At 42.7% G+C, this 23,459-nt stretch overlaps 1 long non-coding RNA gene across 1 annotated transcript in view; it reads left to right on the top strand.

The window, feature by feature from the left end:
• The window catches only part of LOC115089365, a 42,074-nt gene that overhangs the window by 7,484 nt on the left and 11,131 nt on the right, over positions 1–23,459 (top strand). The window contains exon 2 of the long non-coding RNA XR_003856083.1: positions 13,655–13,735. This is a non-coding gene — a long non-coding RNA (uncharacterized LOC115089365). The remainder of the gene's footprint in view (positions 1–13,654; positions 13,736–23,459) is intronic.

Below are 23,459 nucleotides of genomic sequence, written 5' to 3'. Positions count from 1 at the left end.
CAAATGATTGCACGCGCGTCCATAACCCCTGATGCAAAATGGGGGTTAGCGCATCCAAAACGCGTGTCCAATCAAGTGCTTAGGTAATAGCGTTCATCACATGTCAGTTCATGTTGATGAGGCTATTACCTATTTCCTCCTGATTTAAAAAAAAAAAAAAAAAAGTGCACCTAACGTGCACATTTTAACCCGCAAAAATAAACACCTCCCTGGAGCAGGCATTAATTCTTGAGGAGCACAAAAAAATTACAGAAAAATAGAAAGTACTGCTTTTTTGTTCCTTTTTTCGGTTCCTCTGATTTACTATTGTTGTGATATTAAGTCAGAGGAACCAAAATAGAATTAAAAAAAAAAAAAAAAAAAGGGTGCCGGCAGTCAGGTTAGGAAAATGGCTGCTCAATTAACGAGCGTCCATTTTCCTAACCCGTGGCTGTGCACAGGTTAGGAAAATGGACGTTCATAAAATTGAGCAGCCATTTTCCTAACCTGACCATCGCCTCTCCTGGGCGCCTGCTGCCGAGGAGGCGCTAGGGGTGCACAGTTTCCCCTAGAGCCTCCTTTTTACCACGGCACCCAATTTAAATATTATATCAGGCGCCCGGGAGAGGTGGATTGGCGTGTGTTAAGGGGCGGGTGCTCAATGATGAGTGCCCGTTTAACGCGTGCCAATATTGCTTCGGCCTGAGAGGCTTTAAGGCACAGTTTCCTACACAGCTATACTTACAATTTGTGCTCACTCAGAAGCAGAGGCAGCTTCTGCTCTCAGTAGTCTCTCAGGATTAAGGCTACTGAGTTCCTGCCCTGCTATCTATCTGTGCTTCGAAGCTTAAGCTTCTTCTAATAAACTCCTTTGAAGAGTCACACTGTAATTGGTTTGACAGTGACCCTGTTGGCTATTGTTCCTTTCTAATATTCTATTTGTTTTTGGTTTTTTTGTTTTGTTATTTTTGCTGCTGCTGCATAGTGAGCTGAGAATTTCAAAATATTATCCACAATGATTTCTAGGTTCTTTTCCTACATGGTAACTCCTATTAAGGAACCGAACATAATATACATATACTATAGGTAGAATTATTTTTCCCTTTGTGCTCCATTTTGCATTTGTCCACATTAAATTTCATCTATCATTTAGCTGTTCCATTGCCCAGTCTGTCAAGGTCCTCCTGCAGTTTCCTCATAGTCTGCTTGCGTTTTAACTACTTTGAATAATTTTGTGTTTGCCAATTTGATCACCTCATTCACTGAATCCTTTACCAGATTATTAAAGAATAAATTAAACACCTGAACTACCTTAACATTTTCCACATCCTCGCTATCAGGATACTCTTATTTCCCTGTTTTAACAGAATCTTTTAAAGAAACCTCACTCTGCACTATGTGCTCCTGAGTGACTGTCTGCTTTCCCCTATGATCTAGCTGAAAAGCTGCTCTATTCCTTTCTAATTGTTAGTGCCAGGAGCTGGGTTCTACTTTTTTTTTTTTTTTAAGTGAAGCCCATCCCATTGGAATAGACTCCCACTTCCCAAAAGTTCTCCAGTTCCTAATGAAGCTAAAGCCCTGCTCCCCGCACCATTGTCTCATCCACACATTTAGGCCGATGCAGTATTGGTGCACGAAAAACAGGTGCTCATGATTGAGCACTCGCTTTCCTAACTTGTGCCCAGCCACCTCTCCCGGGCGCACAATGTAGTAAGCTAATGAGCCACAGCATTAAAAAGGAGGCGCTAGGGTGCCCAGGAGAAGTGACTGTGCGCGAGTTAGGAAAACGGAGGCTCGTAAATTGAGCGTCCTTTTTCCTAACCTGACCACCGTCGAGATTTTTTTTTTTTTATGTTGCTGCTTTCTGTGGTTCCTCCAGCTTAATATCGTGACAATATTAAATCGGAGGAACCACAAAAAAACTCCAGCATTTTCTGTTCAGGTTTTGGGGCACCTCAAGACTTAACGCCAGCTCCAGGGCTGGTATTAATTTTTTAGGGTTAAAATGTGCGTATTGGGTGGACGGTTATTTATTACATCAGGGGTAATAGCTAATAGTCTCATCAACATGGTATTTACACTTGATGAGCTTGATTAGCTATGCGCTGGTTTGGACACGTGTTTTGGATGCACTGATTCCCTTATTACATCAGGGTTTATGGGCACACATCCGAAATGCGCGTCCAACGGTGGTTTAACCTGTGCGCTAGCCTGACCACACAATATTGCATCATCCTGATTGAAACTCCAGAGTTCAGCTTGCCTTGGGAGCATTTCCAAGAATACTACTGTAACCCTGTTTTTAAAGGTGAGAGATTCTTCCAGGGCACACAAAGAAATTTATATATCTCAGGGGCTATTTTCCTCTGCCTCTGAGCCCCTCTGACTTTATTACCCCAGGGCTAAGCAAGAGCTTGTGGCCCAGGCAGTAAGGTGATTCCCCTTCTGATGTGCAGCTGTGCAGTGTCTTGTCTGGTGCTGGATGGGACAAAGGAGGCAGGACACAGGGCTGGGTGATCAAAAGTAAAAATGTAATGATTTCTTTGGAAAGGAATCAAATGTTCAAGTGAAATAGAAGGCTGTACAGATGAGTCTCCTTTCTCTCTCTCTGTGTATTTGCCGGTGACTCAGGTTCCTGGGGATTGCTAACTCTCTTTGATTAAGAGTTGAGTGGTCCCCTACTCTGTTTATTTATTTATTTTGAATTTTTATATACCGATATTCCTATAAAGAATATAGATCACACCGGTTTACAATGGATCAGAACTTTCGCTGGTAGGCGATACATTAAACAATGAACTTAGCAATTGGGACATTCAGAAACACATTCAGAAAAACATTTGGAAACAGGGAACCATGACAAACCATAACAAACCGAGAACAAAAAATAAAATAAAATTGTGGATAAATAAAACCAAACAAAACAAATTCAAAACACTTTCACTGTTTTATCCCAAGTTATGTTTATCCAGGTTTCTCCACCTTGTTCAATGTAAGACAAGACTATGTCATTGTTGTCGTTTGCTGGTTGTAATGTAAACCGAAGAGATAATTAATTCTGTTAATTGAACCTCAGTATATAAAAGTTATAAATAAATAAATACATAAATGAACCCCAATTTGGGAGGCAGTGGGGCATGAAAGGATGAAGGCAAGGAGTTCAGTGAGCAGGACACTACAGAAAATGAGCAGGCTCCTCCTTTTCTAGTACTGTCAATACAAAATACAGTAGCTTTAAAAAAAAAGGTTTACAGTGTGAGTTTGGGTCATTAATAAAGAAGTTTAAAGACATTTATCATACAATATATAAAAATATTTTTCTACAGATTTGAGAGTTACGCATTCAGAAATCATCTTTAGCAGCACACACATTTCTCCTTTATAAAGGTTTGGGTACTCTAGAGGGCTCCTAATCTGCTGGGGATCCCCTTAGAGGTTTTCACAGTTGTACCTGAGATCCAGATGTCCTCACACCATTACCCAGCCTGTGCCTGTGTCCCAGGGGGAAGATCCTGTTGGGGGTGGGGGGGTGGGGTGGGGGGTGGTGTCTTCTCTGGGGCTTTTCTGTTTCTTTGATTTTTTTGTTCGTTGAACCTCCTGGAAGGAAAGGTCTTGATGTTAGGAGTCAGGCTCCTTGCCCAATCTCCAAATTGAGAGGAGGGGTGATGACAAGACCTCCTCTAAACCCAAGAAAGAATATTTTTCTAAATATCCAAAAAACCCTTCTGGGATGTCCCTATCACTTCAGTTCTTCTCTGTCTCTAGAAGGATACTGGCAGTTCTTCAGTGACCTGGTATCCAGAATTGGGAGATGGCCATCTCCAGAAGCACCAAACTATAACCCATTTTAGTAATCTTTAAAATAGTAAAAAATCCTTACAAAGTCTTCCTCTTCTAACTGAAAGACGTCCCCAACCTGGAAGGAGTACAGAGGAAGACGCATCCCTAAAAATTTACTGATTGAGGCTGTAGGCCCCACCAAAAAGAACCCACTCAAGCTGGAGCTCCTCTCTCCTCCAACTCTTAACTAAAATGCCATGATGAATCTAGCCCTAGCCCCTAGTTATAACTGGGGTCCACCCACTCAGCTTCCTCTAGAGGAGAAACTATAAAATGGTATCCCCTCTAGCTGGTGGTTATCTCTGGGGATTAGATGACACTTAGTGGTCAACCCATAGGGGTGCCACACTACCCTGGAGGTTCAGGTTCTGGATTTTAGTTTCCTACCTAGAAGCCTAAATTTAGCCTTTAGAGCCTCCCTCCTGCATCTCCCTAAGTCACTGATATTTACATGTATCAGGACAGCTGGCTCCCCTCCCCCCCCCCCTTCTAGCGCACACAATTCTTATCTTGGCGATGCGTGCTGTCCATTACTACCTTTGCACCAAGCAAGCATGTTACCAAGTGGTCTTCATGGCTGTCAGCCACCAGCTATCTATATTACTAATGATGTAGTTTGCACTGAATAATTACTGAAGTCATACAAGATATATTTAATACACCCGAGGCCTAGTCTGTGGGTACTAGAACACACTAATTCTTTTCATGGTACTGCAAAAAACTAAGGACAGAAATCTGATAGATATTGGGAAACTAGAATATACTGTTTTAAGATGAATCCTGCAGTTCAGTGTCGACCATCTGATGATATAACCCCACTTCTATGAAAAGAGCTGTACAAAAGTCGAAGCACAATGGCTTAAAATCATTGTTTTCTTTGAAGGGAAGCTTTATCAACCACCACCATACCTGACAGAAGTGCTTGACACTACATAAAAATATTGCATTAGTGTCTGAAATTGAAATCTCCCCGGCTATTTAGCTGTCAGAAGAGATAGTATGTAGTAAAAATCTGTTACAGCTCTAGAATTGCATTGGCATAGAGTTGAGCTGCTCCTCAAGGGGAATAAGGTAAGAAACTGTTTTAGATATTGAAGAGAGTGGGGATGTGTGAAGTCAGTAACCAGGGACTTCTTATATTTTCTGGAACAGCAGATTTGTTAGAGAAGGGGGTCCTCCCTCCTCTCCATCAGCTTTTCCATTATAATGTGATGAGAAAATATACCCTCCCTCCCCTGACAAAATGAGGAACTCCCCCTGCCGAAATTCCATGGAATGTTCAGGGAGGGGAAAGCACTCTCCGTGCATCCTTAACATTTTTTTATTGGGTGGGGGGGGGGGGGGGGGATGGAAAGCACAGAAACAGCACTTTCCTTCTGCTCTTTTGGGTCTGCAGCTGCAGGATGGGCTGCAAAATCAGCTTCTTCCCCACAGATTTTGCCCATCTCCACAGAACTGCCGCACGAGACTGGTAAGCCCTGCCAGCAATGCATTCTAAGTCCCCACCCCCCCTGTGCTGATCCTGCTAGCAGGAGGAGGAGGGCAGGGGTGGCACATCGGGCTGCTTCCTCCTCCCTTGACAATCCAGCCCGACTGCAGTTTTCAACCATGTGACTGTATGTGCAGCCTAGGGTTGCCAACTGTCACCTGTGAAAATTCCGAACATTTGGACCCATGGAGTCAATTTATTTGCCTATGTCCTCCCACACAACTATTTATTTTAAACATGCAACCAAACACCAACTCTGTCCCCCTCCCCATCTTGTATTTTTTAGGTGAAATCACTGCTATCCCAGAGCTAATGCAAGGATATTAGGTTCACTAGGCAAAGCTTACAGCCTTGCGTGACCTCTCCCCACATACAATTAAAAATTATGCAGTTATAATAGATTCAAAATATAGTCTTCCGAGGTAAAAATATCACAATGTGTATATTATGAGGTCCATATTCAGCTGCCACGAGGTTCTGCTAGTTAGCTGGATATACTTATCTACTAGTGCTGGCACTGAATGTACTCGATTATCTTAAAATTAGCCCGATATCCTGCTAACTGTAAGACAGCACTTTGGCCTGACCAGAGTTAGCCAGATAAATTGGCTAACAAATATCAAGTTAGCCGGTTAACTTATCCAGCTAACTTGCCTCTTCCCTGATCCACCTATTCCCCGCTCCTGACTTAGCTGGCTAAAAATGTAACCAATTATTCGACTAAGTGGCGCCCGTTGATTGTAGCCAAATATTCAGCATTGCCTCTTAGCTGCATAAGTAGTATTTATACAGCTAAGTGTCATTTTAAATATCGGCCTCTTCATTTACACATACTGTTGTGATGCAAACTAGAAAACCTTGCAAAAAAGACACTTGGAATACATATTGCATTAGGTTTACTATTATAACGTGTGTTGGGTGTGGGCTTGCCAATCGGAAAGTCATGAGTGAACTGAGTTATAATATAGTAAACCCTCCAGAATCAAAACGGCACTAACTGCCAGTACTCAAACAGTAAAAACCCTACCTAAGAAAAGGCAACATTGCAAATATTACTCCAGATCCTAAACACCAATACGCCACCTATTAGAAAAACAAAACAAGACAGGCTGCCATAGATCCCTACACAGAAACTATAGGTGTTGTGATCCTGCCCGTAAGGAGCGCGGGCAGGCTCTTACATTCTCGCGGCCAGCTGGGCTGCTGCCGCCGCTGCGGCGGTCTCTCCGTGGTCTCCGGGCTCCTCCCCAGCCGCCTTCTGCTCCGTGCAACGGGGTCGGCCCGCCGCGAGCTCTCCCTCGCGGCCGGGACCCCCGCTACTGCGTCTGGCTCTCCCCGGCGTGCTCAGCCGCTCCCGGGGTCCTCAGCCGGCAGGGAAGGCGTCCCTGCCGATGCCCGTTGCTGCTCGGGCCCTCGCCTGGCAGGGAAGCCGTCCCTGCCGGTGCCTGCAGCCAGCCTTACCCTCTATGCTCTTCCTGCTTCAGTCTTCGCGGCTGGGAGCCGCTCCAGCAGCCTGCCACATCTCCAGCTTCAGTCCAGTGCTGCTCCGCTGCCTCCTTGGGCCTTCCACATGGCGGAGGATGCCACCAGCTTCCAGCTCTCTTCTCTCCAGCTTCCTAGGGCGCGGGTGCATGCCTCTCTCCTCCTCTTCAAGGGCCAGCCAGGTGTGGCCCCCTGCTGACCCCTCCCTGGGCGTTGTCCTCTTCAGCCCTACAAAAGGGCTCAGCATCCATTCCAGCTTTGCCTTCGCAAGGAGTTTGTCACGCCTGGGATCCTGCTATCCTTCGCTCCAGGAGTCGTCCGTGTTCCAGCCTTCTGCAAGGTCCTGTGTTTCTTGTTCTTCGTTGGAGCTCCTCGTCTTGTCCAGATGTCCGCCTGCTGTTCCAGTCCCAAGGTCTGTCTCCTGATCCAGTATCCGTGCTCCCGTCCTGATGTTACCTGCTGTTCCAGATGTCCATGTTCCAGCTCCGAGGTCTGTCTCTTGTTCCAGTATCCGTAGTGTTTGTTCCTGACCCTGATGCTTTAATCTGCCTTCGGCTGCCAGGAGTGCAGCACCAGCTTTCGGCTGCCAGGAGTGCAGCAACCTGCTTCAACTGCCAGGAGTGCAGTACATTTCCCTGAACTACTTTGTCCTTCCTGCACTGGTCCCGCTCCCGCGGATGTAGGACAGGGTGGTCCGCGACCACCCTATGGGGTCCGCCCGTGTCAGTGGGCTGAGTAGGGCGCCCTGAGGGATCGTGCCAATGTCCTGAAACCCAAGTCTCATCTGTGCATCCTTTACCTCGTTCCTTCCTGCGCTAGACCCGCTCCTGCGGATGTAGGACAAGATGGTCCGCGACCAGCCCATGGGGTCCGCCCATGTCAATGGGCTGAGTAGGGCGCCCTGAGGGATCACGTCATTATCCATATACCCGAGTCCACGTCTGTGATTCCAGTACCTCGTTCCTGAGTCCACGTCGTTCCTGAAGTCTCGTCCGTATCTCAATGTTCCAGTCTTCGCTGCCCCGGCCTCCATCCGGCCTGCCGCTTCTTGCCGTGCCCTGTGGCAGGTCTGAAAGGGCTTGGAACGGTCGGAGGACTGTTCATAAGACCAACATTGCGTTGTTGGTCTTCCAAAGCGTGCAGGTCCGGAGGAGGGTCTGGCTTCCCAGTCATCCCTCCAGCCTCGTTCCTGTCCAGCCCATGCTCGGGCATGCCACACCTATCGCGGCGCCTCCTCAGAGTTCCGCTGGGGTCAAGCGGTGGCCCAAGGACACACATCTCCTAGGAAGTGGGACCGCTCTCCTAGCGCTCCCCAACAATAGGTTAGTAAAATACCTCACTTCGGTCACAATTGCAGAACACAGAAAAAAGTGATCATAAAGTATAAATAGAAACATGCAATGGGAAATTGCAAAAAGCCAAACACTGTATATCGTTCAAGAATGGAACAACAGAAATATCACTATTCCTCAGAAAGCAAATAATAAAACCATGAAATATAAAATAGCAAAATAGCAAAACCATAGTAATAAATAAATATTTCAAAACATTTTTTTAAATTTACCAAACACCAATAAAATATTTCAAAACAGCAGATACATCAAATAAAGTCCAATATTTAAAGCAAGGCTAAAAATGATCCTATACTCTCTATACCTGGGAACCTTTGATTTCTATTCACCCTGAGATTGTTGGGGATTAGTTGGGGAGAGAGAGGGTGCATACTTTATCCTCTTTCTCTCTATATATATATACACACACTCCCTTACATACATATTCATTTGTTCTCTCTCATACAATTTCAGTCTCATGCACACTCCCTCTCATACACACACAATGGCGCTCTCACATTCACTGGCTCTCTCTCCCTCACTTTCATAGTCACAGGCTCTCTCACCCTGCCTTTCTCACACACAAGCTGTCTCTTACTGGTGGTCACTCTCACTCACTGGTGCTCTCACCCTCACTCTCTCATACTCACAAGATCTCTCTTTGTCACTTGCACTCTCTCTCTCACTGTAACACCCATAAAAGCTGTCTCACACTCACTCAAGGTCTCTCTCACTCATTGGCACTCTCTCCCTCTCATACACACAAGGTGTCTCACAATCTCCCTCTCTTTGTTCACCACGGGCAGGAGAGGAAGCGTTGACGGCCTTGCTGGACCTTTCTTTTTTCACCATGGGCAGGAGAGGAGGCATCGACAGCCTTGCAGGGTCTTTCTTTGTTGTGTGAGGGGCAGGAAGGGAGATACTGATGGTCCAAATGGGCATTTTTTTGTGTGCCATGGGTGGGAGAAGAGATGTCTGCGGCCTTACTTGGCCTTTAATTGCACACTGCGGGTGGAGGCCTGAAGAAGGAGGCTCAAAGCGTGGGCTGTTACTGCAGGAGGGAAAGGGGACGTGCTCAGGCAATTTCTCATAGTGTAGTGCCACTGTGGAGTGAAATCACAGCTCCTTCAGGCTAGATAGCAGCTGTGCTGCTGCGCTGGACTGGAGGGATAAAATCTGGATAATTTCCGGACATTTTAACCTTCCATCTGGCTTCTGGAAACTGCCTTGAAATTCTGTACTATCTGGAGAAAATCCGGACATTTGGCAACCCTAGTTCAGCCACATGGTTGAAAGTTGCATTTGGGCTGGGGAAGGGAGAGTGAAATGAGCAGCGGTAGGGAGGGGATGGGGAGTTAAAGAGCTGGGAAACTGTAATGGGGGAGGAATCAATTCATCCACACACTACCTGCCACCCCCTCATACATCTATACACTTACGCATACACACACACACACACACACACACACACATACACATATGTACACACTACCTGCCACCCTTTCATATAGTAACACATACACGCACACACACCCGGCCACACCCACCCTGCCACCTCCATTCTGGCTACACACATCCTCCCACCCCCACCCTAATAACACACACAGCCTGTAAACATTTTAAGATGCATCAATTTATGCTTTATTAAATTGAATCCAATTTTTAAAAAATGTAATTTGTGCCACAAAAACACTGATAAACACCTATTATTTGTACCCACCAAAAACAACTATTTGCCTGAAAAATTAACCCATTAAATTTGCATTTTATAAGCCCTTAGAATCAGAAGTCCTACTTACGTTACCCATATCCCCATTATAATCATCGGTCTCAGGCTCTGTCCTTTTCTTCTTTGTTTGCTTTTTTTTTTTTTTTTTTAGCAATTTTTATCTTGCATAGAGTGTCCTTCAAATCAATGTGAAATTTAAAAAAGAAACTCCTCATTATCTTTAAACCAAAAATTCTGGTATGGTCACCATATTTCTATGTGCAATCTGCCTCAGGGGATCTTGAATTCCAACTTATTCAACTGCTCCTTCAACCCAGAGTTTGTCTGTGCAATAGAAAAAAGTAATCGTTTAAATCCGTCCACAAAATGTTGAAACAACCAATCCCAGCTCCTGAGATTTACCAGCTGTCTTTCATTTTCTTTTAAAGCAGGGTTGCAAGTGAAACAGTTCTTTTAAAAACAACGTCTGTGCTCAGATTTACAATATTTCAGAAAGCAGGTATACGATCTATCTACACAGTTTTTGGAAAAATGGTTTCCAAGATCTATTATTAAGAAAGCATATTTTAGGACACAATATATTGATTGGGATAACTTATTGCAATACAAATTGTTAATAAAGGAGCAGAGACAGTTTGTGTGCTTTCTTATACTAATAAGGCAAAGGCAATGATTGGAAAACATTTCTATTTGTTATCTTTGCATTTTTTTTTTCAGAACCGCCAATTACTGCATTCTCTAGGGACAGGAATGTGTGGGACTATATAGTCCATTCTGACCTTTGTAATAGAAGGGAGGATATACCACAAAAAGGTCATTTTGCCTAAAGTACTTGTGATTTGTATGCTTTTACTATGCAGGGGCAAAGTTGGGAACATCCTACTACCTATCGTCGAGTGGTTCGGAATTATCATATAGATTGCTCTTCAGATTTTGGTTTTATGCTAAAAATTGTCCATGTTTGAAGATTTATATTGGGTGCATTAAGTATTCGATTTGAATGTGGCTGACTGAACATCATAGCTTATCAACATTCATTTATGGAATTGAAATGGACCATGATTAAACAAGTTCATACGCGTTGGAGAGGTGGGGATGGGGATGTTATGAAACAAAAGAGAGCAATTTTGGATTTTCATCTAAAGAGCAATACAACCGGATGGGCTTAACAAGGGAACTGAATGGCATAATTTTTATGAATGGACATCTGTGAGATCAATTACCATGTGGACACTGTGAACATTTGTGATTGGTTGTTTCAACATTTTGTGTAAGGATTTAAACAAGACCTTTTTCTTTTATTTATTTATTTAATGGCTTTTATATACCAGTAGCCGTTTGCACATCGTATCGGTTCACAAGAAACATTGCGCCTGTAGTGGCATAACAAATACATGGAACGAATGGAAACAATAGCGTAACAAGGGCATAACAAAAACATGGAACGAATGGAAACAATAGCGTAACAAGGGCATAACAAAAACATGGAACAGTTGGAGATAATGGAGGGTCATAGGTAATAAAGGGAACAAGTTTAAAGGATGTTAGGGGAACGGGATTAATAGGGGATGTGAAGAACTATGTACAGGATCGGCAGATATGTTGAAAAGAAATTAGGGAGGAAAAGGAGCAGAGATCGAGTAAGAAGGCTGCTGGAACAGCCATGTTTTTAGTTTCTTTTTGAATTTTATAGTGCATGATTCTGTGCAGAGGTCAGGGGGCACGGCGTTCCAAATACTGGGACCTTTTGTGAAGAGCAGTTGAACAAGTTGGGATATGAGATTCTCTGAGGCAGATTCCATACTGAAACATGGTGACCATGTCAGAATTTTTGGTTTGAAGATAAGTGGAAGTTTCTTTTTAAATTTCACATTGACTGTATGGACACACTTATTACAAGATAAAATATTAAACACAGTAAAGAAAAGGACAGAGTCTGAGACTGATGATTATAAGGGGGATGTTGATACCATATAAGCACTGAGTTGTGTGAGAACACATCCATGTATAAAGGTCTCATAAATTTCAATGTGATTTAATTTGAGTGTAAGATGGAGCTCTCACAAAGGGCTTAGAGTGTAGGAATTTGTATGTTTAAAGAATTACTCATTTATTACTGACGGTATTTGAATATTTTTATATTGGAATCCCATATGGAGCATAACATTCAGAGCAACAGGCCAAGCTCTAGCTCTCATGGAAACTTCATCTTAGTTTCTGCAGGGTTAGAGTACATCACTGAGTAACTAGACTAATTGCTAGAGATGTGCTGTAGTTTAAAAATAGTGAAATATAAGTGTTAACTTTTGAAAATGATTAAGGATTCTGATCCTGTCAAAAATTACAGTTGAAACCCACCTCCCAAGGAAGACGGAGGTTAAAGAGCATGCTATCATTTAAGTGAATTGCAGCAGAGAAAAAAAAGAGGACAATGCAGCTATGTAACATGAGCTGCCAGCCCAGGAAACCTAGAATGAGATTGAAAAAGTTGCCAGACCCCTTACTGTGAATGTGCTTAAATGACCACTGAATAGATGAGTCAGAGACTCAGGTAGGGGATTTGCATGTCAGTCTGGACTACTGGTGGTAACTTGCAGTGAAACATCACTTTAAATCAAAGGATAGCAAAAATCCTAAACTACAAAGCTATGATTGGAAAAGTTCTACATTAGAGAATTCTGAATGAGAGAGGGCTTTATGAAGAAATGTACTGAAAAACAGTCCTAGGAAGCAAACAGATTCTCACCCTGACTAACAAGGGGAATCAGAACCTTGGGTACCAGTTCTCAGACAACAACAAAAAAAGGCCTGGCAGGATGGAAGGGTATGCACACATTCTCTTTCCATGGTTCTGCCTGGGTCTTGGCCTTTTGGCTGAGAGAAGGTGACCCATCCAGGCTGGGTAACAGAGAAGGACTGGTCATGAGCTTAGCGGAACTAAAATCACTGAAAGCTGAGACTGCAGAGGGACTGAATTACTGAATGCTAACCAAGCCATGAGCTCAGTGGAGCTGTAAACCCAAGCCAGGAAAAACCCTCCTACCAAAGGAGAAGAACCGAAAGACAGTGGCAGATCCAGAGGTAGAGCAGTTCCCTAGGAGGGTGTGGACCCCAGTGGGAGATTGGGAGGTGACCCTAGGTCCTCCTTGAGCAAAGGGACCCCTGTAGCAGATCGATCAGTCCTCCAGGAGGGTATGGACCCCAGGAAGAAGGGGACCCCAGTGGCATCCAGAGGCACAGGAGGGTGTGGACCCCAGTGACAGACTGGGAGGTGGAGTCATGTCCCCAGAAGGGCATGGACCCCAGCATTGGCACAGACCTTTCAGCGAAGCACAAGCAGCACTGAGGAGATGGCAGTGCTTTAGATACAATGGAAACCCCCCCCCCCCCCCCCCAGGCTAACACTGCCCACCATCCCAGTTGCATCTTTTCACATGGATGAGACTTGGGATAAAAAGGAGAGGATAATAATAATACTTGATTAAGCAAGAACACAAGAGGTCCCTTCTATTCTATATGGTATTATACTGTGGGGGCCAACAACCCCAAATTGCCAAATATTAAATGTCTTTCTACATTGAAAATATGTATTATAGTTGATTGGCCTGAAACTATTAACCATGAGTAGGTAAGTTTACTGTTTGACATTCTGTTAGCGATGTACATAGTCATGTAGAAATGTATATACTTATATAATGTAATAAATCTGAATATATTTGTACATACTGCCAGCCTTGTTCACAGTCCTATGTTTTCCTGGGGTGAAGGGAGGGAAATCTCACCCACTAACATCTTCTTCCCCAGATGGAGGCACCAGGCACCAAGAATGTGAGGACTGATGAGGCTCCCACCAGGTCAGTCCTGGATCCAGGAATGCCCCACGAGGTAAGCGGTCAAGGGGGCATTATACAGTGCTCCCAGAAAAAATAAAAAATGTAACACAGTGGGTTGTGAGTGTGACTGACCAGCCTGCATTTAAGTGTCCAGAGAGGAGCAGGTAATACAGACATGGGGGAGAGTCATGTGGTCAAAACAAAAGCAAGGGAAACATTCAGTCCTAACAGCCATTCTTCTCCCCAATTCCAGCTCATCCTCATAGTCTCCTCCCTACACCTTTGTGTAGCCCATCCACACCACAATCTCTCTCCCCCCCCCCCCCCCGCCTTGCCTGTCCCCACCACTCTCTCTCTCTCAACCACCCTTCCCACCCTTTTCTCTCACATTTTACTAATATTTGTTGCTGCATTCTCCAACTTTTCTTCTTTTTCCACTTCTCTACTTATTCCCTCTGGACACTTTTAATTCTCTCCCCCCCCCCCTTGCAAGGGCATACTTTGACTTTTATGTTTGGGGGCAGGGGGTTTAATAGACCTCTGCCTGCTCCACTTCCTATATCCCTTTAGACTTCTCTGCTCCCCATTTCCTCTTAATCCTTTCTTCCCTAATCCCTTCTCAATTCCTCTTTTCATCCCTCCATTCAGAAGGTTCCTCCTCATTCTTCCTTAGTCAGATTCCCTTATCTGCAAGCTTGGTTCATCAATCCCTTCATTACTCCCCACTCCTCACTCATACTCAGCACATTAGGCTTCCCTTCATTGGCAGGGCTCTACTTACCTCTCCGTTAGTGATTCCTCCTCTTTTACAGGTTTGGAACATAAGAACATAAGAAATTGCCATGCTTGGTCAGACCAAGGGTCCATCAAGCCCAGCATCCTGTTTCATGATCCCATGCTACTGATGCAATTAATAGTAGTGGCTATTCCCTAAGTAAACACATACCTTAACCCACCCTAAAACTGTCAGGTTGACAATCCAATAACTCACCCTAGAATTGTCAGGTTGACAATCCAATATTTTACAAACACTCTCTGCATTTCCTGAGCCCAGGCACTTTTTTTTCTGGAACTGCTCCTGTCTCCCTATCCCCTGTCTCCCTATCCCTCCTGCCTCCCTAACACCTGCAGAACTTCTCCCAGCACTTGCAGATTCCGGGCCAGAACCAATCTATAGAGTTCATATTAAGCCATTCCACCACCTGAGCCCTGGCAGCTCAGCAGACAGCATCTTCCCAGCTCCAGAACCAGAACTGCAAGTGTAGTAACCAAATTAGAAATAAATCAAATCATATCCAAAACTAAACCTGCTGTCCAGGGTATATTCAGCAGCAGGGGGTATTATGTGGCTAATTTTAGAACAGCCCTATGGCATGATCAAAGTTAGCCGCATAAGTTAAGCGGTTAACTCCGAATAGTGGAGTTAGCCACATATCTTTTGCGGCTAACTCCACTCCTTTCCAAAACATCTCCTGCCTGCCCCAGACCCGCCCCCCTCCCCAACTTATGTGGCTAAATTCTAGCCTCATAACTCATTTAATATTGCCAATTAGCCATTTAGATGGATAACCTTTCAGTTATCCATCTAAATGGCTTTTGAATATCAACCTCTAGATTTCTTTATTTTTTTGGAGAAATGGTAATGTTTCTGTTTTTCCATTGTTGTATTGCATACAGAGTCTAGCTTGTTGCAGCTTCCAATTCAATTTTTATCTGCACATTTCTATTTATACTTTATGGTCTCTTCATTCTCTATTTAGTGAGGGTCTGTCTGTGTCTGCATGTGTGATCGAGGTGAGGTATTCTCTTAGTAGTTTCTTTCTAGGGATCTATAACAGCCTGGCTTTTTCTGTTTTCTTAATAGGAGGCATATTAGTGTTTTGAGGGCTTGTGTTATGCTATCAGTGTTGCCTTTTTATAAGTAAGGTAGTTACTGTTTGTTTTGGCAATTTGTGCCTTTTTTGCATATAAATATAATATGCATGTTGTAAGTGATATTATGACCTCAGAAGACTGCCCTCTGAATGTCAACTTTTATGTACAATCTTATTATAAATGCATAACTTTTAATTGTATTTCGGGGTGGCCAGAGGAAGGGGGAAAGCAGGGCTGGGGTGGGAGGGAACACATACAAGGCTGTTAGGTTCTTCTAGAGTGCCTAATACCCTTGCGTTGACCTGGTTAGATCCTGAAATGGGACTTGTTTTATTTTTGCATTTATTCACTATATTATTCTTAAGGTTTTATTCATTAATTTATTGACAAATATGTTATTTATTTGATTGCTGCTATATATGTTTGGGTTGTATATTGATTTTATTGATTGGTATTATTGGATTCTAACCTGTTTTGTGGTGTAAATGAATAGCAGGTAATAACATTTAAATACATACATACATTTATGGTTTTGTCTTCAGTTTCCTCTCTGATAAACCAACCATTTAAAATGGGCAAAATTCTTTCTCCGTCTTTCTCACACACACACACACACACACACACACACACAATATGTGATTTTCACATTGAATTATAAAACGATTTGAAATAAAATGTGATAAAAGTGCTAGATCTAATAGTCTAAATGTACTCTGTAGGGCAAAACAGTACATCTGGGTTCAGTTCTTTTCTCAGGCTCCTACGGCTGACTTGGGGCAGGGAGTGTTGCTGAAGCAGAAACCCTTTGGGAGATGGATAGCGAGAGATTGCTCTTACAGTGATACCTGTCTCTTTGCTGTCTTTTTTTTTTCTAGTTGCAAAATAGCAGATAGTCTTCTGCATGTTAGGTGTTGAAATATTAACAACATTGGGCAGTGGGGCACAGCTAAAGAAATGATCCATGTCATGCTTGTGCACCACAGTCTCTTCTGATTTCTCTTATAAATGGTATATCACAAATAAACAGCAAATGATATTAATTCCCAGTCCACTAATAATCACATCCATACGCAAAACTCGAACACTGGTCAGAAATGTTAATAGCATCCAGAGACAAACACTAAGAATACCCTGCAGCAAAGCTTCAACAATCAAAAAATAATAATGAAAATAAACGGTATCACAGTCAGAAAAGAATCCAATTGAGTTTTCTCCAGGACCAATACAGCTGCTAAAATTCTGTATGGACAAAAATAATGTAATTGATATGCTCAACGCCATCCCCTAGCTTTACTCTATTAGTGATACTGGCTGAGCTACCCTGTGTTAATCAGAGGTCTCTGCTGCATATTGAATGTTTTATTGTGCAATTTTATTTCCTAGTGCTCTAGAACAAAACACCAGCAAAGCAATTCATATCAGGTTCAGAATTTTTCTGTTTGTGCTGTTATATTGCAGTAACCATCAGTTGGCATGTTTTAAATTCCTTTTTCATATACTTTGCTTTACTCTACCAAAGCTTCAGAGGTTGTTTGTTTTCACACCAGTGTGTCGATGAAGAGTTGATATCCATTTAATCCTCTCTTAGATGCGGAGCCCACAGAAGGGGCAGTGGGGAAGAGAGTTTATTTCCTCCAGGGCTGGAATTAAACTAGGAATGGGTGAACAAGTTTGGATTAAATCCAAACCCAATCCGACCCTAGAGGTTCATGTAATCAGGCTGTGAATCAGCGGAGATAAATTTGGACTATTTGCAGCTTGGCTCAAAGCTCCATAGACCCCTATCTCTGACCTTCATGACCCTTTCTGCCTGTGAAATTTTGCAGACTTGCACTTACATTCAAAGTATTTGAAGATACAAACTATTATTGAACATTTCAAATACTTCAGCTCTGTGAATATTCACATAAATCTGAATCAGTCTATATAAATCAGCATGTATTTTAAACTATATACTGGTTAGATTTGAAACAGACTGAAGTTGTCTTTGATTAGCTGAATGAAGCTGTATATTAATCAGTTAAGAGGAGGTTCGCTCATCTCTATATTAATTACACTGGGCACATAACCTTTTGTGCTCTGGATGGCAAATATCTGGCAATATTCAGGTTTTCTGCAAATAGCAATAATCGTGAAACGAGGTATTTCAGAGAAGATTGCTAGAGTACATGTCCTATGTGCGAGATTAGCCTTGATCAAGCAGTGAATTTAGTAATACATTGTGAAACCAGCAAACTGTTTCAGTACCCCTAGCCACCATCCACTATGTAACCATGAGAAAGTCACCTACCATCTCTGAGGTCACACATACAGCATGATTGACTAAGATTTTTCTCTCATCTCTATCTATAGGAAATGACCTTGATATTTCAGGCCCTTAGACTGTACCCTGATTTGTTCATGACCTTGACCTTTATATAGTGCAGTGTACATAGATGTGCAATACAAGTAAGAAATACATGTAAGGCCTGATTCACTGAGCTTTTTTTTTCTCCATAGATGCAGAATGAATCAGGCCCTTAATGGAATTCAAAATGTTCTTGAAACAATATGTAAACAAGTAATGTCCCACTTTCTAATATTAGTAAACTTGGTATCTTCCTTCATTTTAAAAGTCAAGTTGTTATTATCATACTTGAATAAGTTCTATATAATTAAGACAATTTTTTCTCTCTCCTTTTCTTTCATTCTCTCAGGAACTTCAGCCACTCTGATCCTAATCAACACTTAAAAAATATAATTATTCTTTTTAATTCTGTAATTGAACAGTTAGTCTGATTCATCCAGATGTTTTCCCATAATCACAGAACAGGAGAAAAACGTTAGTGAATTGGGCCCTTAGTATTGATTTCACAGACATGTTATGTTTATATGTAAAATCTTTGGGAAACCTAAGAGTTCTGAGCTTGAAGAATGTAAAGAAATAAAGTGAAAAGAATCCTAGTAAAAGGAGAGACACAGCACTACCTAACAAACAGGCCGATACAGTACAGTATGCTCTGATGGAGCGCAATGTTAACCCGCGTTTGGACGCGTGTTTTGGACGAGCTAGCTGTACCCCTTATTCAGTAAGGGGTACTAGCGTGTCGAAAATGCACGTCCAACCCCCCCCCCCCCCGAACCTAATAGCACCCGCAACATGCAAATGCATGTTGATGGCCCTATTAGTTATTCCTGTACGATACAGAAAGTAAAATGTGCAGCCAAGCCGCACATTTTACTTTCAGAAATTAGCGCCTACCCAAAGGTAGCCGTTAATTTCTCTCGGCACCAGGAAAGTGTACAGAAAAGCAGCAAAAACTGCTTTTCTGTACACCCTCCGATTTAATATCAAAGCGATATTATGTCAGAGGTCCCAAAAGTTTAAAATAATAAAAAATTTAAAAAAAAAACAAATTTAAAATCGGCCACGGCACGCGGGTTGAAAACCGGACGCTCAATTTTGCTGGTGTCCGGTTTCCATGGCTGTCAGCGGGTTTGAGAACTGATGCTGGCAAAATTGAGCGGCGGCTGTCAAACTTGGTGACAGCCGCCGCTCCTGTCCAAAAAGAGGCTCTAGGGATGCGCTAGTGTCCCTAGCGCCTCTTTTTACCGCGGACCCTAATTTGAATAAATTATTTTTCTGAATCACACGCACAGGAGAGTGGCCTGTGCGCGTGCCGGGAGAGCAGGCGCTCGTCCGCTCTCCAGTGCTATTTACTGTATCGGCCTGAAAAATATGGAGAACAATGTCAATTAGGTTCCCTAAGGAGACTTCTCAGAGTCTAAGAAAAAGCACAGTTGAGAAAGTACAAAGAAAATAATGGGGCATATTTTTAAATCTGTGTGCGTGGCCTACATTTGTGTGCGCTACCCGGCGCGCACAAATGTACGCCCGATTTTATAACATGCGCGCGCAGCCCTACCTAAATCCCCCCTACCTTTATTTTGTTATTTTATGCCTGCCTCTGGCAGGCGTAACTTGCTCGCGCCGACCGGCTGCCGGCGCGCAATCCCCTGGCACAGCCACTTTCACAAAGCCCCGGGACATATGCGTGTCCCGGGGCTTGCACGCATCGCTGGGCCTATGCAAAATAGGCTTGACACGCGCATAACCCTTTTAAAATCTGCCCCAATATGTTTAACACTGTTCTATTGCAAAATACATTTACAAGGAAAGTGAATTATGAAAGAGGCCCACAGACCAAAACCTCTGAACACTTAGCACAAAACTTTTTCCTACGGACCTAAGTAGCCCTAGAAAGATCAGGAAAAAACCAAACCTTCTGACCATAAAATAAAGCGGCTCCATTCCTAAAGAAAAGCCTTATTATAGAATCTCTATCTTGGAATAAGGCAAAAGTAATAATAAGAGTTCCTATAGATAACACTTCTGCATCAGTAGATCTTTCCAAAATATCCATTAAATTCAGAGTAACTGCTTGACCATCTACTTCATGCCTTCTTCCATAGAAGATGATAGAAAAAAGGCTTTAGAGATGGGAGGAAGTATTTCTGAGGGTAGCTACAAAATCTTCAAAAGATATTTCCTAAAAATCCCAATAGGGGTATTCAGAAGTAACTTCAGAAAACTCAAAGCTCTTATAGTCAAATACCTGGAGAAATTTTCTAAATTGTCAATCCTCCTTAAAGCCACAGAATTTGATTGCAAAATTTGTTTATAGAATAGTGACACAATCCATGCATTTCTCCAAACTCCCAATTTTGTAAAACTGTGTATTCAAACAAACTTCATTACAGTGTAATTTCTTATGAATTTCAATGGTCAGCACGGTCATAGAAGAAACTGCTTTCTCTCAGGACACCAACATGCACAACATGGACTCCATGGCAATAACAGTAGGCGTCTTGGGCAAAGGTCTGTTCAATAAACCAGTGAGCACAGATGAAAAAACATCCACAGATCGGGAACTCACCCCAGCAGCATCATTAGCTGCACATGGAGCTCTCACTCATCCCAGAACCTCTTAACCACTCTCCCGCAGAAGCCCTTGGAAGGGAGAATAGAGGCACTCCTGCATTGGTCGCTCCACTCTGCACGTTACTGCTGGCGACAATGCTTCTCCTCCAAAATCATCAGGAAATGGAGGACCAGGTGTTGCTGCAGCGCCTTGACTCAGCATTGTTTCAAGATCCGACTAGAGGATTGTTCATTCAATACCAAAGACTCCATACCGGGTATATTTGAAGCTGCTTGCATCAGGAATCATTCTATATTAGTCTGCCATAAAGGGTTATCCTGAGGGAGGCTGAAGGACTGACCTGGAGCTTCCCTTTCCTCTTTACCATCTCTCAGATATGAGAGAGAAAATTATAACAAGAAAAGAGTAAGGCAGAAGATACCTCCTGATGTGTCCTCCCTTCATTCTGCCGTCTTGGTTCTGAGAGAATAAGCATTTTATCAGTGCATCATCCAGCACTGGAGCATACGTACCTTTCATAGTGTTCACCTCCACCAGCACTTTAAGGCACATATGCCTTCAAATCCTCCCACTATACTCTTTGTTATAGTTCTGCTATCCTTCCCTTTGTTATTTTTTAATCTAAATGTGCTTTTAAGCTAAAGCCTTTGCAGCATTAAGTACAAAGCTGTTAATTGATCCAGTGGAGCATATACAAAACAGGGACAAGGAAGAATAATGAAGAAGAGCACAAAGCTTAAATTACTGAAAAAAAGAACACATGGGGATGTTTTGTTTTTTCTTATCATTGGGCACTTAGGAAAGCTTTTCATTTGGGTAAAAGATTCTTAAATGAGGCTTAACTACACTAAGCAAAAAAAACCAAAAAACGAGCTTCTTGATTTAGTGATCAAGCTAAGATACACCACACCTCCTAATGCTAGGGGTTTTCAATTTGCCTGTTGAAGACCCAAAACATAGCGCAGATTCCAATTTTGTATCTGCAACATATGCGCTGGGCTTACAACAAATGAACTTCGTACCTAACCATAGCACCGTACACCTCATTGACTTATTACGTGCCTCCAGCTCTAAGGTAGTGAGCAATTTCATTCATAAATTTGAAATCAACCCAGTAATCTGGTCAAACCATTCCATGAACATATTTAATCTCAATAAACTGGTCAGCAAACAAAGAAAGAGTGTTACAAAAACCAGAGGAAAAATCAATTAATTGCATCATATTTGATCTTTGTGGTAACAATAATTTCTAGTTGCTTTGGTTTACTTTTATACCCTCAGTAATAAGAATCTACAAGGGAACAACCCCAAACTACAATCCTCATAGATTTATAAGTATACTTTGTAGTCTGAAAGAATAAGATAAGACACTTCATACTTTCAAGCATCAAGTAAGCAAGCAAACAAGACCACAAGCAGGAATTCTGAGAGTAGAGGTGTCAGAGGAGCTAATTTTATGTTCGGGACAGTTGAAGAAAAGGCAGGGTCTTTGGCAGGTCTTTCTCATTGCTTTCAACAGGTACCAAAGCTACCAACAACTGAAGGATGGCTGGGAAATAACATACCGCCAAAGTTGACACCGCTGTTACCACTTCTACTACTGGAACAGGAGATGTTCTGATCCACAGTGAGGAACCAATTCAGTATGAAAGGTATCTGCAGAACAGATGGCAGAACTGAGAAAGCTGGCGTCGAGTCTGATAAGCATCCGGGAGAATGAGGACTACATTGATAAAATTCTTATCAAGGCATCAAAGATGGAGAACTCAAGTACAGGGGAAGGTGTATGTGGACCATGAAATGACAACTGGACCAAGGTTACTACAGCTACTAGACCCTACACCCCGACTGATTTCCCTTGAGTTGAAGAATCATTATGCAGCCCTGAAAGAGAAGGAGGATAAACCAAAATATACAGATCCCAAAGCTGTGAGCTCAACAATCACTGCACCTAGGAGGCAGAGAATAGTAGTGACTTGCTTCTGAGGGGCACAGAGACATCCATTTGCCAACCAGACATGTTGTTCTGGGATGTGTACTGTTTGCTGGGCATCAAAATCCAAGACATTATGAAGAGAATGCCGAAAATCATCAGTCCTACTGACTACTATCCGATGCTGCTCATCCATGTTGGCACAAATGATGCTGCCAGGTACCACACAGATCATATTAAAAGTGACTTCGTGGCTCTGGGAGAGAGGATAAAGCAGATAGGTGCACAGGTGGTATTATTCTCCTCCACCCTCCCAGTCAAGTATAAAGGCCCAAGCAGGGAAGCTTGCATTCTGGAGATAAATGAATGGTTGCAAAGATGGTGTCAATGAGAGCATTTTGGCTTCCTGGACCATATGATAATATTTCAAGGACTGCTGAACAGAGATGGAGTCCATCTGTTGAAGAAGGGATCTAGCGTCTTCCAACACACACTGGAAAACCTACTGAGGAGGATTTTAAACTAGAATCATTGGGAATGGGTGAACAAACCCCTAAGATAAATAAAACATTAAATATTTATATAGAAATTGAAAAAAAGGCAACATTCGGAAAGTTTTGTACATTAATGCTCAAAGTATGGGTATTAAAGTCCTGAATTTAGAGGCAGTCATTGAGGAAGCTGATTTAGATGTACTGGCTGTCATAGAGACTAGGTGCACAGAAAACCATGACTGAGATATAGTTATACTGGGTTACAATTTATTCAGGAAGAACCGAGTAGGAAGGAAGGGAGAAGGCATGACAATTATATAACATAGTAATGACGGCAGAAAAAGACCAAATAGTCCATCTAATCTGCTCAGCTAGCTTCTTATGGTAGTATCTGCTGTGCCGTGCAGGTTATCCCCATGCAGGTTATCTCTTAAGGCTAGCAATTGCCACTCCCTGCAGTTATTCGATGAGCCTTCTTGAAAATTCAGACAGTGCTGACGTGTTTTGCTTATGGACTTGGCCTTTGAAGCAGTCCTGTCCTTTTTCACTTAT

The sequence above is a fragment of the Rhinatrema bivittatum genome, chromosome 4, assembly GCF_901001135.1.
Source record: "Rhinatrema bivittatum chromosome 4, aRhiBiv1.1, whole genome shotgun sequence".
NCBI classification, from domain to species: Eukaryota; Metazoa; Chordata; class Amphibia; order Gymnophiona; family Rhinatrematidae; genus Rhinatrema; species Rhinatrema bivittatum.
Note: the sequence above shows the minus strand (reverse complement) of the source record. Positions and strands in the feature narration are given on the sequence as shown.